A 19,143-nucleotide genomic window follows, 5' to 3' on the forward strand; every position below is an offset into this window, starting at 1 on the left:
CGTTACCATTGTGAAACTCCAACTAGAGTAGAATCCCATTTATCCGACCTCGGAGACAAGCAGTTCATATAATAGAAGTTCATCGATTCTGCCGGCTATCCACGACTTCTGATTCGAACAATAGTATCTCTTTGTGTTCAGATAAATGGATGGAACTGGATGTAATTTCGACAACGTCCGCATATGCTGAACGTTGAGAAGGTAAAGAAACGAACGATCAAAAACGGCACTAACAGTGAAAATTTTCCGCCACTCGCTTACGCGAACACGACCGCGAGAAATTCAACGCGATTACGTTTTCCTATGAAAATTCTCACGAGTGATTACAGCACGTCCTTCCGTGTACTAGTCGCGCTTCCTCGTTATCGGGATTTCTTGGACAGCGGCGCAATCAACGGCGCATACCTGCGAAATATTAATGCGACTCGTAGGAAACGCGTCGAGTCGGCCGACGAGCGATGTGCACGCACACACGGCAGCGCCTGTAGAAAGTGGCGCCAACAAAGAGGAACGGGGCGTTCTAGCGGCAATAAATCGGCACGAACCGTACGATAATAATCGATACCCGTTGCCCACATAACGAATCGATTTATACCGCCGTGTACCGGTACGTGATTTTATCGGGCGTCTATCTCTCTGCGATCACGCGACCGGAGCAAAGCTCTCGCGTCTCTTCTTTCGGCCATTTCTACAAACTTTGACCGAACAAATAGAACTTTCCACCTGGTACTGTTATATCTCTTTCGGAATATCAATGTAAACTTTACATTTACTCTTTCAAACATATTTTTATGGCATTATGCAAACTTATTGTAATACAGCGATTGTATTTTGTAACGTTGGCAATAGCACAGTTTGTTCCTTTTTGATACAGCACGCGTTTGGTATATTGAAATACCGAATATGTAGATACGTGGAACGATCGAGTATCGGGACATCGATTAACGGAAAATTTGGGGATGGTCTGTTGTGACGATGTGGTGACGAGGAGAGTGTGACGTTTAACGCCCCCCTCCTTTCCCCGACTCTTATATGTAATATACGAGGCAAGTAGAGCGTGAGTTTCGTGGATTCTGCTTCTTGTTTCCCCAGCTATCTTAATAGCGTGGCTGTTTACTTGCACAGTGTGCACCGCTCGTTTGCATGCTCGCATTAACTTACACGGCGAATTGCCTTGACGATTATTTAACGCGATCTTCAACGTAAACAGGCTACCGTATCGTCGTGCAAACGTGTATTTGCATCGGTATGTTCCATTCAGATTGCTTCGAATAACGGCCAATGCGAAACAAACTCGAAACAGGCTCGAACGAATAAGTACACGTTCTGCTTATATGAAGCACCGATCGTCTATCCAATGGATTATGCAATGTTGTTGCAGTTATGTATACTTTAATCTCTTGTATAATAGGAGTGGTTGTCGCATAGTACGTATTTTCGAGAGAACGATGAGAAGAGAGAAAAATCATTATCCATCTTTCAGTCGTGAAAAATTCATTCGCGAAGAGTAAAAAAAGAAGAGTAAAAAGAAAAAAAAGGGAGAAAGAAAGAAAGAAAGAAGCAATAAAGATAATAGAGAGAAAGGCACGTAAGTTAAACGTATGTAAATTTATCTTTCTATGGAATCTTCGATTTCAGGTAGTTCTCTTTCTTTACACACAGATAAGATAAAAGATGTGTAATTTGTAAAATAATTCTGGAAAAGATAGTTTCTTGTACAGGTGGAAAGGACAGAGCAAACACGTGTACAGATACGCTACGAAACAGATGAATAATAGTTCGAAGGAATTCTAATTTTTGTAAGTTTTAAGGAAGCATAGGTTTATCGAAGATAAAGCAGTTATCTCGAGAGGAATGATTTTTATATGTAATTTATTTTTACCAGTAACTTCTGATAAGGAAAAACATCATTTTTACATGTAACGTATTTCGAACAAGTATCTTTGATAAAAGAATAAAATATCTACAAGTACGTTTCAATTTCTATCTAAAACCAGTGTAATTATTTCCCTCGCGGAAACGTATTTTTCCACTGTCGACGTCGTAGAAAAATGGTGGCTGCTACGGAACGTTCCTCGAAAGAAACTTACGACCTCACGATCGATTAATCTCGCGAAGTACGATCATTTCTCGAAATTGATGAACAAGTATCGCGATGTTAAACCATATGAACTTGCGGGCAAAAAAACCGATTCGATTCGCGTCGATTTTTCTCAACTACTTTTCTTTAAAGAAAAATAGTTCCAGATATATAGCGAAGCAAACATCCGATATCGGTTCTATAGGAATATTTGAAAGCAGGATGCAAAGCACAGGAATCTCAAAGTCTGTTCTACTTGAAAAGAGTCTCTCAAATCGATCAGAATACGCGTGTACGTGTGTACAAGTCTGCAGGTGCACCGCGAAGGAAATGAATTGCAGAAACTTGGAGAAGAACAAAGTTTGTACCGTGATACCTTTCCATAGGGTAGAAACTACTTTCATCGAGAATTCCTGCAATTTCGTATCCGAGGTAAGTGGATCTGATAGAAGAAACTTATAAATAAATCAAATATTCGATAAAAATAATCGGAAAGTATATTCGCTTGGGCAATTGTGTAGCTTACGAAAGTATTCCAACGTTGGTAGAAATGTTCTGTAAATATATTACGCGTGTTGCACGAAACCTTCTGAAATTTCAATAAAATCCCTCTATAATAAATATCGAGTGTGTAACTTTATGCGAGATTTCAAAACGTCGAATAGAACTCTTTTTTTTTTAAATTGACCGATTTATGAAGAGCAAAACAAGCAAAACAGAACGTATAATTAATCTATGTACCGTGTAATCTACCGCTTTACGATCAAAAATAAATATCTCAATGTGCAATCAATGTCTTCGAGTATTTCTTATCGTGGTCTATTCTGAGATCTAATATTTAATATAGCGTAAAGTTACGCTATAGAAGGACTTTATTCAAACAAAATTACTAACTCGTTGGATTTGTCTGTCAAATATCTCAAACATAGCTTGAAATATAATTATTATTCCTAATTAATTTCGTTAAAGCAAGTTTTAATTATCATAGTTTTTTTTTGTTAATTAACATGCTTGGAACGTGTAATCCAAGCTCTCGAATACCGAAACTCCCGCTGAAGAGTATAATAATATAATATAATAGGGAATTACATATAATAGGAAACTCTAAAAATGTGCAAATTTTTTCAATGCGGTAACGAGGATTGAATTATTTCTCTGTGACATTTGATATCATCAAGTACGACAAAATTTCAGTTCGTTTCAACGCGTACCATTTTGTGAATTCTTACGTGATCATTAATCATTCCTATATATCATTTTACGTTGTATTATTCGTGTTTGCACTTCCACTTTTATCAAAAGATCGGGAAGCTTAAATAAGTTAAATCGAGCGCATTGTTTCGTCGAACAACCTCAAGATCGACTATATTCTAAGAAACCTTCCTGTCACAAATACATTATAGCAAATCTAATCGCAATTAACTGCGTATATCTTATTTAAAGATAAAGTTTCGTATAACCTTCGTCAAAACGATCTGGATAAAAGAATAGATAAAAATCACTCGCGATATCTATAACTCGAAGAAAATGTATTTCGCTGTAATCGCTCATACCTTGAGGAATCCTACATACGTTTTTTAATCCTACTGCTATCTTCGAAATTTTCAACTTTCAATGTTTCAATGGTATTCGTTACTTTCATTTCGTAATCACCAAGAAAACGATACTTGTACCGACTAGAAGAGCAATTTATCGTTTGGTTGACGCTAACTTTACCAGGCCTGGTCAAAAGACCGGTCTAAAACTTTATCAATTTAAAATTGTATATTCATTGTTGTTTCTTTCGTTCGTCTAACTTTATGTCAATTCTTCGTCTGACATCTGTCAAGGCCTGGTAAAGTTAGTGTTAAGGTCGCGAATATTCTAAATAAAATATTGCCACAGAAGGGGAAGCGAGAAACGTCGCGATAATACAAGATACTTTAAATTGTTCTCGATTCCTTTGCTCCAGAAACTCTATTATAATCCTACCACGATGTAGAACGAAGCATTTTCTGGCTGGTGGAAATCATTTTTAGATCGTCGAGGGCTCTCCATTTCGCTTGGCACTTCCACCGCACTACCTAAGACAGAACTAACAACCGGTATATGCGGCCGCAAAAATGTTGCATAAATCCCGAGGGAGGAATCCCTAGATTCCTCGGGTCTCGTACATTAGGGGAAGGACATCGAACGTGCAGAAACTCCAAAAACTAGAGCGCTGTTGCACGAGGCGAGCAACTGTGAAATTAATTCGAATCGATTCCAAGGAGAACCAATGCTTCTCCGTTGTCTAGATCGAAACTTCCTTATCCGAATTCGAGTGTTCTATCGTGCGAATGGAATCGATCGAATACCGAAATTGAAAACGTTTTACCAGTGATACGATGCGATTCGTATTAGTGTCTTTCCTTTACAGACCCGTCTTTTACAACGACGCATCTTTATACAAACACGAAAGCTAATCTGCCGAACGCTGTGATCTTTATTTTGATAGAACAAAATGGATCATACGTAATTCGATAAAATAATATAAAACGGAAAATATCGTGCATCCGTTGTGTCCTTATAAAACGAGAGAATCTTTTCGGACGACCTAATACATGGTAAACCGTGTAACAAAATTGTAAGAGAAGAAATCCGCAACCTATAACTTTTCAATTTCGTAAAACATTTCAATTTTCAAACATTCCAATTTTTTAGTATTCAAATTTTTAAATATTTAAATTTTCGGTTCGCGTTTACAGCGAAACCATGTTGCAAGAGTACAAGGTTGTACGGGAGATACAATGTACTTGAATTACGATGTAAATTATCGTACGAGAGGATTCTAACATCGGATTTAAAATATAACGTTCGTCGCTTTCCCTTGCTAATAAATTTATCATCGGAGAATAGCATTTTAAATGTTGCTTCGACATACAGTATAAAACGTAAATCAACCAGGATGAATACAATGACGCAGAAACGCGATAAGACGCTGACAGTGTTTGCGAAGAGGCGTAAGCTGGCCGGTCGACTTTTCAAAATCAACTTAGCGGAGATTTATTTCATAAAGACCATGAAATTCCAGCGTTGCGACAAATTCTTATACGTGAGCGGGAGACCTTGCAGCTTAAGTGCACTCGTAAGAAACGTGACCCACAGCGGCTATCGTTGGAACATCACGTGCGAAACGTTAGCATAAAGTAAGATACATGGGACAACGAGGGAGACAAATGGAGTCAATAGTTGTCAACATCGGAAACCCAAGAGGACGAGATTGTCCCTCGGCGCAGACTCGTTGCGCTATTTCAAGCTTTTCCTCTCTTAAGCACGATCTTAAACCCCGAGACCTTAAACTCGCGTGATTAAATTCGCGCAGACGATACGCGAACGCAAAGACGTTCGAACGATGCGTAAAAGTGCGATGTAACGATTGAAAGAACTTTATCACAACCATGTTATATCGTAAGAAGAGAAACTTTGTTCCGTTTACGAGTATTTCGGTAAAATCGTTGTTATTCGATTTTCTGATATTCGACGAAGAATTTCTATTAATTTATAATTCTCATTTTCTCGTAATAATTGAAATCAACAACAGAAAGAAACTCGCAATATCGTGGCGTAAGAAGCAAAGTATAAAATACGCCATCTCTGTATCTGTATTATGAAAAGAAACGCACGAACATTACCATTGGTGGAAGAAAGGCAAAGAAATTCGCAGAATTTCAATTAAAGAAACCCGTAAGAGTCTCGGGAACGAGCCAGGAGCGAGAACGGGACAAAACGTTAATCCACGAGAGAAAATAGCCGATAAGAAACGTAATACCGATCGTGGAGGGAGAAAAAGCAAACTTTCTACAACAGGATAAAGGGTGGCTTGACGGTAGTTACTCGGATGATATCAGAGAAGTTGTTGAAAATTTGAAAACGCGGTTGACTTACCTTATTCCAGAGCGGCAGTAATTGGCAAGATCCTTCCTTTCTGCTTTCTTCCCTTTTTGTTTGCTCGTCGTCCTTCGTCCAACGGTTCCTCTTCTTGTTCTTTGTTCACCACTCGAACAACTTTCGAAGGCGAACCGAAGAGTTCGAGGAACTAATACCTTTTGGTCGCGAAAGTTGCCCGGAATCTCAGACGGCCCGTAGAATTTTATTTCCCGTAGAATCGAAGGCCATTGTTTCCCGAGTGGTCTGACAATCTGAAACAAAAACGAAAACGTAACGATCGATTAGATTAGATTAAACGTCGAGCTACTTCAAATCGCATTGCGTAAAATTCGCCCTTCAAGAAGAAACGATCGTTCGATGACTAGGAAATTGTCTGTTTGCCGTTTAGTTATGCGAAATAAATCGTTTCAACAATAACCATGACACGTGGCGTGATATTTTCATTGTCGCTGTTAATTGCGCGATGCTTATCGCAATGCTTGTTTATCGGATGAAAAATTTGCACATCGATGTATATGGTGGAATTTGCAAGTATAATGTCAAGTTAGACGGAAAGATGTTTGCGTTTTCTTTCAGACTTCGCTTTGTCCTATCGCGCTTGGAAAACCTATAGAACGAATCAAGTAAAAGTAACTGAAACGAAAAGTTGAAATAACACGTGAGTTCGCGTTGATACTGAAATTGGAGTAATGAAACGAAATTACAGAAGCTGCTGATTTACGTGAAGTCTCGTTGTTCAGTTATCCTTCTAGTTGTACGTCGTCGAATATGTATCCTTCGAATGCAAAGCGTGTTCTTTAATATTTTCGAAAATTATCTCATATCTAAAAGCAGATGCAAATTTTTTCGAACGTTAAACTTCACCGCTTGCAAGAAATTCGACTTTAAAACGCGAACCAACGAATTTCCAAATATTTAAATTCACATTTAACGCGGAATCGTTGTCTAAATAGAAATATTTATGTTCCCTGTTTTTGTGATAACACGAGGCGTTCTCCGTTCAACATATACTTTCAATTTCTAATCTAAGCATCTTCTTAAACAAAAAGGAAGGCGTCTTTTAGGAGGGCATTAATTTACTATACAAACAACGTGAATCACGCAGAGGCTCCGCCTGTGTATTCAGTGCCGCCGGGAGAAAAATCTTGGTAAAAAAGTACGTGAGTATCTGCGGAAATCAGACGCGGAAGAAAGCTTGCGCAAACAGAAAGAGGGCAATTTCGTGCAGAGGTCGCGAAGCTATAAAACTCGAAACCCTTCGGAACGCTTCGTTTCGCTCCTTTCCAGAAACTTGAATTTTCGCTTCTATTAACATGCATGTTCGCCATACGCGAACCCTATGCTTCCAGATACGTGACGAGATATTTCCATCCAAATTGCAAGTTCTCTTTTCATCTTCTTCGTAAATTCCATCACTTTGAAAAACATTTATTACGTAAATAGAAAAATGATATTGACCTTTGTATTACCATTATTGGCAACTAAAGTTGTCATTGTAGGAACGAACAAAGTCGAAGCGTTCTCCGAACCTTTGAACTGGATAAGGAAACGGAAGAAGCAACGATACCGACGACGCTACGCTAACGAAGCAAAGATAAAAATCAAACGAGACAATTAAAACGATTTTCGACGCGACGGTAAATGAAAGTCAGCGTCGGCAAACTTGCGAACGTAGTCACGCTCGAGCGTATTCAAGTATGCAAAGGAACAAGTTAATTAAGGCCCACCCAGAAAGCGCTATTTCCTTTTCTCTCGATGCTCAACGGTACACGATGGAAACGTGCCAAGAGGACGCGCACATAAACGTCGATTCGCTTTCCTTCCCTTTCGTCTTTTAACATCCCTGCTATGAAACTCGACCAACCTGCTGAATAAAACTGTATCCAACGTGCTCGGCCAATCACGAGATTCGATTATCCGCTGGCAATACACCGGTGCAAAATCTTCGATTTTGTTTTTCTGCGATCGAGCAAAGCATTTGAAAAGAATCGACACAACGGAAAAGAGAAGGGGACCTTGAGAACGTCGTGTCATGAGAAGAACGATGAAGGGATCGTAATTATGCAAATCGAAAATACGTGAGAACGAAGACAATGAAGCAAGCTCGGAACAAAGAGAACGTAAAACAACGTCGACTGATAATGAGATTAACGGTGTCGATTAAATTTCAATTCGACGAACGAAATTCCATTTTATGCGCGACTCGTCATCAAACTTCTCACGGATATCGATCCCATGGACAATGGCAGTGGCTTCCTCGCCGATCGATCAACGAGTTTCGTTCGTTACAAAAGAACAATGTCCCTTGCTGGAGAAATTCCGAACGGCTGGATAAGAAGTAAACGATCGGATGAAATTTGTCCATATACGCCGTGTACATGCAATTGCGACGGCACTTATCGACTGTTTCGATCAACTGTATTTTATCAGAGATAGAATTTTCTGGATGAAATAAATTCTAAAGGCAAAGACGACGAAAGTTTGACCACGAACGCGAGGATTAGAAGTTAAATTCGAATTCTCATCGAATGGAAATGTGGAATTTTGCTCTTTCGTATCCGCTCTTCAAACTTGTTCCCACGAGTTGTTAGCTTTTTAAGCACTCGTACGATGTATGGGAGCAAAAGCCGATAATCCCGAGGATTATAGGAATATAGGAACTTCCGAACAATTTATCGAATCGAAAATACTAGAACTTGCACGCGCAAAAACCTCGAATTCTTCGATGCAAGTTTCTTGTTTTAAGAAAAAATAACGACGTATAATAGCTAACATCGCCGTTTTAATAGGTAAAAATGTTTCTTCCTTTTTCATTTTCCTCTCTTTTTATTTCCCTGCAAGCGCTGCTTAGTCTTGCTGCTAAAAAATTTGCCGACATCCTCCGACGATCTCGGCTCTTTCTCTATCATTTCGCGTTTATGAAAGCACAGGGGAAACGAAGAAGAGAAAAACGTGGATAAAACCGTCTAGGGCTTCGCACCAGGCAAGGATCAACAGACTCGGAGGATTTTCAAAAAGAACCGACAACCTTGAACGCTGGCTTCCTCCAAGGATCTTCTTTAAATTTATCGCTTTCCGTCTGCGAAGGATTAACCGACGTTAGATGACAACGGGTGAGAAAGAAAAACGTGGCCGAGAAATTTATTACGATCCTGGAAACAAAGTCCCGGCGTTAAATCACGCATAGCGAAAGAGGCGGCGTCATTTCGAAATTCTTCAACGATGAAACACGATTGGACATTGATTTCCGTAGGAAATTGCGTGTTCGATCTAAAGTACGCGATCGTTTGGAAATTGCTCGATTGTAAAACCGGCAGAAAACGAACGTATAAAGGGAAGATACTTTCTTTGGTTGGTTCGACGATGATAATGAAACTTAAACTTAAACTCGGACTTTACGAGGCCGTAAAGCGAGCTGCTAGATTCATGGACTGTCATTGGAGGAATCGTTTTCACGAAATTACCTGCTGCCATAAAATTGACAGCTGTTCGATCTCTCCATCTAGTTTGCCAAGTAAACTTCGAGTACTTGATATTTGTCTATTTCCATCAGTTACCGTTACGTTCGATGTATGACGTAGGAATTGCAACGCAAATTGCGCATCTTGATCCAACTAATACGAGCTTCTAATCTTTCAACTGGTAATTTTTCTTCGGTCTATTAATAAAAACAATCGATGGAATACATTCGGCGATTAAATACCATCGTATCGAAAAGAAGCGATAAAATTGTACAACGAACGTTAGAGAAAGCGAGATCGAGTCGTGCAACGTCCAGTCTGGGGATATTTTTGAACGTTCGGGGAAAGCAAAGAGACAGCTGACAAGTTGCGCGAATTCCAGCAGTTGGTTTTACGCGGTCGTGCCACAGAGAGCTTCAAAGAAGACAGAACCGCCAACAAAGGGACAACAGGGCAACGTGTCCAAGTGACCACCGACCTCAAAACCGACCAACGCGTAATTTACATCATTGCGACGTTTCAAAGGATATTCGCCGGAGACCATTTTCATCAGTGAACAAAGTAACAGATATTCGGCTCGGTTACCAGACAAACAACCGCGTGTATCTTTTAAATAAGTTTATAAAGGTACACCAACATCTGTCATAGTTGCACGTTCAACTGGAAAGTTAACGCGAACATCGAATTACATTTACAACTTGCACGTGATAAAATTTGACTCGACCGACGTCAACGAATACGTCGACTGGTATTTCACAGACATCCTGAGCTTTCGTTCGTCGCTGAAATAAGATGTATCGTTTCAAGGACGCAACAGTACCGATACCAGCACCTAGAATCACCGACAGTAACCGACACCGATTGCCCGATGATCTATGCGTCTTATTTACCGCGAGACTCGGTTAGTTTCGGCGAAACTGGCTTCTTCGCCGATAAATATTTATACATCGGTGAAATGTGGGTTAACGTTTTGCATATCGTGTCCACGAAGGATATACCGGTGGCCCTGACAAACGCTATGGATCCAGAGCGACAATGAGGATACGTGGCCCTGATAAGAGTTTCCTCCTTCCTCACGGTTTTAATTGCTCGTTCTTATCAGCCCGCAACTTTACATCGCTTCGTTAAGTTTCACCAAATTTCAACCGAGCGTCCGGCCGTGTGCCGAGTAAGAACTTTCCATGGACATGGGCAAAAGTTGAGCCGAACTGGCCAACTGAAAAGGATTGACAAGTTCGATGCGAGATTCGAGACGGTCTTAAACGTTTGCTTCGATAGATGCGAGGAAAATTAGCGTCAAATCGTGAGAAAATTTCTTTTCTTGTGTCGAGGTTGACTGACGATGAGAAACGAGTGGATGAATTTGTAATAGAAAAATGTATTGAAATAAGTATAGGTATAGTGTATGCCGATCCAGATCCTCGCTCTTTCAGTGTTACGATACAATGAGAATATGATAGTTCGTATATATTTATAGCAAAGGACATTACCGAAAAGTTAAGCTTGGTGTGTAGCTCTAGCCGAAGGCTACAAGAAACACGCACCTCTCCTTATTTTCAATTTTTTCCACTAAATTCTATTCTCTTCGTAACAGCGGTCTCCGGGTCACGGATATACAAAAGAAAAGGTGTAGAGTTTTTCTTGAAGCAATTACTTCATCATCTTCGAGCTCGCGTTCGTCTTATTTTCCTTTTCGTAAGTTGGCCAACTCGAGGACCACCCGCGGCACCGCCAGTTAGAAGCTTTAAAACCTCGGTTTCGCGTTCGTTATCCTCGGGCAACGGAATCGCCGCAGCGGCTTAGCACCGTGTAAACGGCACTTAGAACGTAAGAATGAACAACGACCTGTTCTGAATGGCGCGCGTAACGCGATGAAAAAGGGCGACGACGTCCGCAAGGTGAACGACAGACGTCGTAACCTGAAAAATCCACGGCCTTTCTCGCGAAACTGCTTCCACATTCTGTGCCATCCCACTGAATACTTATTCGAATACTTATTCAAATTCGATCCGAGGCTCGATAACTAGTCCCGTGGGCACGCTGCAAGGGCGGCTTTCCACTCCTTTTCCACTGGAAAAGGATCGTAAATCTTTTCCACGGCGTGTACGCACGCGTGTGTGTTCCCGCGTGGAATTCACACGGGCCAACGATCGCTAGATTCCATGGATTCCCAGATTCCCGGAAAAGGAATCCGGTGTTCGTATTCCTTTCTACGATGCTCTTGCAAGTACCTCCTCTATTCCTGGCTGGCAGACATCCGAATGCCTTGCAACATCGACGTGTTTTTGACGTTTTGCGCTGCCATCGTTCGAGAGATACACGAAAAAGAAGAGATAACGACTTTGTAACGGTTATCCGGCGCTTGAACGTGTGTCTCCTACGTATCTTGCGCCCCCACGTTTCTACAAATGACCTTGTTGCTATGTTTTACATAGATAGCTCTTTCAGATTGTGTTGCGTGTCCTTGGTATAGAGAAGCACGAGGCAAAAATTGGGAAATTTCGTGGCGGTCGAACGAGAATTTCCGAAATTCTGTAACACGATCTGAATCCAGTTACACAATTTTTTCGATCGTGTTCGTAAAAATATACGCTTACACGAATACTCGCAGTCTAGCGATAAATTAACGATAATGGGACAAGTTAAATTCTACGCATATAAATTTTATAAATCACACATCAGCTCGCTCTGCTATTTCGTATGGAATTGTAAAATTGTTAAAGTCAATTATGCGACAAAAACCTGTAATTTAAAACGTCCAACTTGTCATAATATCAGATATTCGTCGTGAAATTGCGAAACGGTCAAACTCGTTTTCCTGCAGTTCTTGTTCCTTGGTTTACATTATTATAACCGTAAGAGAAACAAAACGGCGAAGAATAGTAGAACCTATCGACTTTTCCAAAGTTTCTAAAACACTCGAAGCAAAGAACGAGGCACGAAGTTTCCCGGAATTGTTCAGACGCGATTTATTCGCGGTCGACGTTCACCTCTGCGCCCCGCTACCATTATCCGTGCCCTTGAATTCTACCGATACCATTTTCCCGGCGTTTTGTGGCTCTTTCGCCTTCCCGACCGCTATTTTTCGTAAATGATCGACTGATTTCACATACGATCGCCTATTCGTGCGGACCTCATAAATGAATCATTGCGCATTCGCCGAGACTTTATACGGACCGATAACAACGTTTTGTCTCGATGACAATTACGTTCGCTTTCGATACGTATCCGTTCACCTTGGCGGACGAAGAAACGAGCGCTCGACGCCGCCTAAGGAATTTCGCGGCGATTCTAATTTTCGCTTTTCCTTTCGTACTTCCGTTTCTCATTTCCAACGTCTTTCCTTTTCGCGATCAATAGGATAAGGTAGAGTTTCTTAAGGCAATAGGATATTTCGATTAAGTTAAGAAATTCACCTTGGATCGAACTTGATTCGAGAAGTTCGTGTCGTTTTTATTCGTTCGCGAAACAAGTAAAAAGAAGCCCGTTATCGATACGTTATCGATACTGGTTAACAGTAACTGAAAAATCATCGGTAGCGATTATTCGTTCGAGAGAACAATTTATCCGTTAACGATAAAGTTACCATTAATTTTAAAAATGTTGATCGTTTAAAATAACTGACTCGAAAAACGTTACCTTAGCCTACCTTGTCAAGATGGTCGAGAAAAATCAGAAGAGAATTTTTCTCATCATCTTTCATCTTGATAAGGTAGGTTAAGGTAGCGTTATTCGAATCAGTTATTGTAAACGATCAACATTTTTGAAATTATTGCTAACTCGAGAAAGATCAGGAGAGAATTTTTCTCATGATTTTTCATCTTGATAAGGTAGGTTAAGACGTCGAACGATGATCTCGAACGATCTGACGACCATCTGTACAGCGACGACATCGGCCGAAAACCAGTCCCTCGCATTATTCCATTGAAAATCGATGTACCGGATATGAAACGAAGTTGCAGTGAAATGAAAGAACGATACGGGTAGAAAATTCCGACCGAAAGTTCGTCTTCGTAGCAAGGATAACGCTTCGTCCATCTCTGAAGGACCGTTTGGATAATAATAGGGCGAGCATGGACGTGAGAAAAATCGCGCGAGAAATAAGAAACGATGGTCCATTCGCACGGACGAAAACAATAAACGTTCGCGAATATCTCGTCGCGATATATCGTTTCTTTTCGCTTCAATTTCACTCGTTTTTTCCTATCCCGCGTCATTTCTCCCTCGCTTTTTTCGCCTGTTTACGAAGCACGCAGTTCCGTCGTAACGTAATGCAATTTTCGTACGCAGGCATGTGTCTTTTTTTTCTTGTTTGAAGAGAAAAAATAAGAGATAAAATAACGAGTTTCGTTTTCTTTAACGGACATTTCGCGAATAATATTTCCTTTCAACGATAATATTCGAATATAAATTCCTATCGCCATTATTCAGAAAGCTCATTTAGAAAAAGCGTGCTAACGATGAAACATCAGACATTAACGTACTCTCTCGCACGATAGAAACGCGAGTGTAGCCCGCTTAACCCCCGTTGGCCTATAACCACGAGCGAGACTCGTTGTAAAGAATTTGTGCCATAAACGGAACCCACGAGTATGACTCGTGGTAATTTACAAATTGCTAGTGATTCGTTATCCACTGTGAAATAATAAATTGTTTTTGTTAACTGATCAATTGATCATGATTACGCCCTAGACGTCTTAAAACGTTGTACCGGCACTATTCGTCCCCAAACGTTGTTTATTATTTCACAATTCCTTTTGTAGTCCCTAAATATACATGTCATAAGCATACATTTTGCGGCAGTTCGAGCACACGGCTGAGCAGATGAATGGCACGGCGCGCGACCGAACTTCTTGCTTATATGGCTCGCGCGATCGGCAGATAGCGTGTAGGCCAATGGGTTAATGCTCTCGGGTTGATACATTTTAGTCGCAAGTTTTCGGAACAAACGACCGACCTAGTTTCTGCCTTATCGTTTCTCCGGTTCCTGCCGATTTTACAAATTTTTCTAACTTCTACAAATTTCCGGAACATTTTGAAACTTTGTTGGCGCTGTAATCAAGAGACGATTATAATCATGTTGATCAAATTTGAAACCATTCTGCAAATATACATAGATGTTACAAATTCGTATTGCAAACATATATGTTTAGTAAAAAAAAAAACTGATAAATAACCATATTAAATACGAGGCCACTGAATATCGAGGCTTATTGATACAGTGGATAATCGACTGTTTAAGTATAATGTAATAAGAATTCTTAATTATTTCAACTATTCAAGGACTCTAGCCGCTTTTCGACCCTGGCCCAGTGTTCGCCACGGTATCGCCAATCTCACGCAACGTTCTCAACGAACTAGATTTCCTATAGCTACCGTCGAATTTTGTAACGAAAGAACGAAAAGAAAAGGAAAACACAAAAGGAAGAAAAAACACCGACGAAAGATAAATCTTTTACGAGCGGTCGGTGCACGCCACTTTGCATAATATATTCCGCTACGAAACGCATAATGCATCCAAGAATAAAGATATGATTTGAAAACGCGTAATCTAGCGAACCGGTTAAATACGAAAACATCGCAATTTCCTGCCTATGCACAATATCAAAGCTCCAGCCGAACCTACGTACGTTCCATTCCAGCTCTTTTATTGCTCGTTTAATGCACGGAATGAAATATCGTAAGCTTACCGTCGGCAACAGCGAAGTCCTACGACCGCGGAATATTGATATATTTTGCATAAAAAAAAAAAAAAAGAAAACTACGGAAGGCATCAGCTGTTGGTCTAAATCTACGATAACAAGGATCCTGCGGGAACCAGAATCGCTAAAGTACGAGGAACGTGAGTTGTAATTATAACGAATGATTATGCATACATGCGAGGTTAGACTGAGAAATGAACTTTTTATATCGAAGCAGTTACGATCGAATCTTTATGTGGAGATAGTAGCCACGTGAAAAGACGTAAGTAAGAGTGGCATAAAAGTTATGGAGTAAGGATTACGTCGACGTAATATACACGTACGTTATGTCAATTTTCGACGAGGTCCGGTTGCGAACCGGTGTTAAAATCATTAAATACTCGATATTCTTTTCTTCCATTAAATATAATCCCAAGTTATGACGATGTGTTATTCGCTGGAAAGATACGAAGATGAAAACCGCTACTCCGTGGTTTCTGCACCAGAGAAACAAGACTGATCGAAGGTCATTGGCAAAAATACTGGCGTAATTAAGCAAACGACAAGAGGAGGGTGGAGAAATAGATCGAAATCGTTTGGCCGGTCTGCCCCCAAAGCCGTTTCACGCCCCATGAAAATTCCAACTGCGTCTAACGACGGTTTAACGATCGATCTTGACCCGACGTCGAGATGAAAACATTACCGATGGCCATTATTGACCTTCGTACCGAATGAACACGCCGTACACGTAACCTAAATACGGATGATCGCCGAACGAACAACGAGACAATTAAGCTTGCCGGAAGTCGTACGAGTGGCCGCTGAAAATGTAATTGACACACAATGGTACACACGATTCGCCTTCTTTCTTAATTACATTCCAACGTCGCGCCCGATGCGTACGTATCTAGCATAACTGTACGCGTTCTTCGGCCAACTGTTCAACATGGGAATTAAATATCGCGTTTCCGCGTCTACGATTGCGTACGTCGAGCGGCGTAATCGAATATCCCCACGGAAATATTCGCAGAGGGGAAAAATCCGTTCGTCGAGAAATCAACGCTTAATGTCAGTTAATCGGTAACGTTGCAGAGGTGAAAATCGCGATCGTAACGCGTTCATTCGAGTTGGCGAATGATTGACGCCGTTACGCCAGCTCTCGAAACGTTTCCCGTGATTTCTCGCGTACGAAACGATATTACGCGTCTGAAGCGTACTAACAGCGCGCCATGAATCTACGATGTAACGACGGAAAATTCCTTATCTCGTGCTGAGCAGCACGTTCCTTAAAAATCAAAGGCCGTCGCGTCGGCGTCACTCGGTTAGACGAACGCGGATAGTTGAGAGACAGACAGCCGTGCTGACTTCATCGAGACTTCGTTCTTAAACTCAACAACCGCCAGCCGTTTTCGAGAGTTTCGCGTTCTCCTGGATCGCAGCTGAATTCCACCGATTTCCTTCTTCGCGGATACGCGCGTGCTTTGTTATTAGGACTAGGATTTTGTTTGAAAATCTGCGAGAAAAGATCGTATGTTACGTATTATCTTTCTATAGAATTATTCGACCAAGTTAGTGCGAAGGTGTGTCAATTCTGTCATATAGAATTCTCAATGTAGAATTAAATAACCTTCGATCGAATACGCTGCAATCGTTGCACATCTTGCAATTTAATTGTAAATCTATCGAGTATAAAACACTTGTTGCGCGATTTTCTAATTACAGAAGGCACGTGTGCGATGCGTTAAACGCGAAACAATGCGCCCACTGTGTCATCGTTCTCAGTATTTATCTCAGGATAAATAACCAGATTATAAACCACTTCTTAACTTCGAGAATTTCGATTTTCCCTTTGCTCCCTAACCGAGATCGAACCTTCGCGCGGGCAAAGTGCCCCTCTCGCGATGCATACGCTGTAAATAATGCAAGTTCAATAGAAACCGTGGACTCTGTGTTCCACAGAATATATAGCGCGCACCCAAACTAAATTCCACATGTTCGAATAAATTAATTTTTCATGAAACGAATACCGTTTGAAAAACGTAATAACTACGCAAAAAGTCCAAGACGAATGATATCCTCCCGAACGTCTAAGACGAAACGAGCATCGTGTCCAACGCAACGATAAGATCTCACAAAGATACGGTAATTCCGTTAGGAAGAAAAATTACCATTTAAAACGAAAATAGAAATGACGCAGAGTTATTTACGTCGACAAATAGTTACATTTGGCTAAACATTTTATTCCGTGGAAAGAAAGAAAATCGTTAACGACGTCTCGTTAGCGGCAACAGCGATACGAATAATTAGTTCCGCGTAATATCATAACTCTCTCGTTTCAGCTCCTCTACGTAGCAACTGAAACTGCGTTTTCGCAACATCGACGATAGTTTGATCCCACCCTCCTCGTTTCGCAACGAAATACCCGTTTCCAGTTCGAAAACTACGGATTCCACTTCTCGATCGCCAACAACAACACGCCGAACGTGGCAATCTTGCATCGCCACCCGCCATTTACCAGTTAATCCTCGGCTAATTAATAATTAGTCGGTCGAGATTAATAGGGGAGCAGAGCCGACGCCAATTCAACCGCATTTCATCCGTGAAACGTAAATCGATGATTTTTCGATGCAGTCTCCGTGACAGATTCGTTTAAAATTATGACGGTAACCCTCCGCCACATTTTGTATTTAAATATCACGCTCGTTGGACTCGACGATATTTACCATTTATCCCGTTGCCTCGCATCGTTCAACCCGTGATTTTATGAATACTCTACCCTCATAAAGCGATTTCCAATCTGTACACGAATAATGCTCGATCAGCCGATGACTATTATCGTATTGTTCTGCGACACGATTAATGCCATTCGCACGACGAACGAGTACCATTTGTTCGGATTATCGAGTTATCGTAGTACAAACGCGCAACAACGAACGTCGAATTTAAGGCAACTACGTCATGGAAGCTGAGGAAACTTCAACGACGTTCGACAACTTCCGATTCGATACTTGACAAAATACGGAGACCGTAATCTGACGATCAGAAAGAAACATAAGAAGAGGAAGAGACGGTAAAAACTATCGAACGGTCGGACGAATTTCTCGCTATATCGAAGCAGTTCAGTTTCTTGGGAGGACCGTCGAGCTGCGACGCTGGCCCGTAGAAGTATTATAGAAACGGCGTGGCGGAAATTGAAAGGAACGGAAGAGAAACCATGGAAGAGAGACCGTTCCATGGAGAGGAAGAAATTTCAATTATCGTCCATTCGTTAGACGACAACGCCGGACTTCTCGTGGTTGTGCAGTCTGTCTGAAACGACCATCTTGAGAAAAAACTGTGAACAGATAAAACTAACGAGTCCGAGGGACGATGCGTTTCGTTTCTTTCGTTGCACACATGTCCAAGTTTCTTCCCTTTGATCGTTCAAGTATTTTGGTAATCTCTGAGAAACGTACGTTCGCGATAAGTATCTTCAGACTCGTTTCACATTTTACCAATATCGTCGAAAATGTTTCGGATAACACGCGCGATACGTTCGTAAAAAGTTTCTATAAATTTTAAAACACTTTTGCGACACCACGGTGAATGAATTTAACGTAAACGCGGGCCGTTGTTCAAGCAGCGGTACGGTCGAAAATATAAACGTAAATCGAAAATATATAATAAAATATAAACTCGGCTTGATACGAGGTAAAACGTTTCTCGTTGCAACGACTGTTTCTCATCGAACGAAAAAGTCAGTCAAGTTGCAAGAGTGAAAGGACGAAAAAAGCATCTGTTCGTTCGGTCACGTATCTTATCGCATGCGAGAGGAAACAAATCGTAATTATCGTCCTTTCAGTGGATACTCTTGTCTTCTTCTCGTCCTTTATTCAACGGCTCCAACGACTATTAAAGGAAGAGAAGACGGGTAGAAAAAAACTGCTCGGGAATGAAGTGCGTTCGGAGAAGAGCGAGCTGAGAGATCGATAAAGACCGCACTGCTGACTGTGAAACGTGTCTCCTGACCTCG

General features: G+C 41.0%; 1 protein-coding gene across 7 annotated transcripts in view; it reads right to left on the reverse strand.

Annotated features, from left to right (window-relative positions):
• Pde9 (phosphodiesterase 9) overlaps positions 1 to 19,143 on the reverse strand; it is a 136,804-nt gene that overhangs the window by 90,558 nt on the left and 27,103 nt on the right. For 6 of the 7 annotated variants that reach the window (XM_033346392.2, XM_076622456.1, XM_076622455.1 and 3 more), the window contains one exon: positions 5,987 to 6,240. The exons of the other annotated variant lie outside the window; for it this stretch is intronic. The gene's annotated coding sequence lies outside the window, so the exon portion shown is untranslated. The remainder of the gene's footprint in view (positions 1 to 5,986; positions 6,241 to 19,143) is intronic. 7 annotated transcript variants of the gene reach the window in all.

The sequence above is a fragment of the Bombus vancouverensis genome, chromosome 10, assembly GCF_051014615.1.
Source record: "Bombus vancouverensis nearcticus chromosome 10, iyBomVanc1_principal, whole genome shotgun sequence".
NCBI lineage: Eukaryota > Metazoa > Arthropoda > Insecta > Hymenoptera > Apidae > Bombus > Bombus vancouverensis.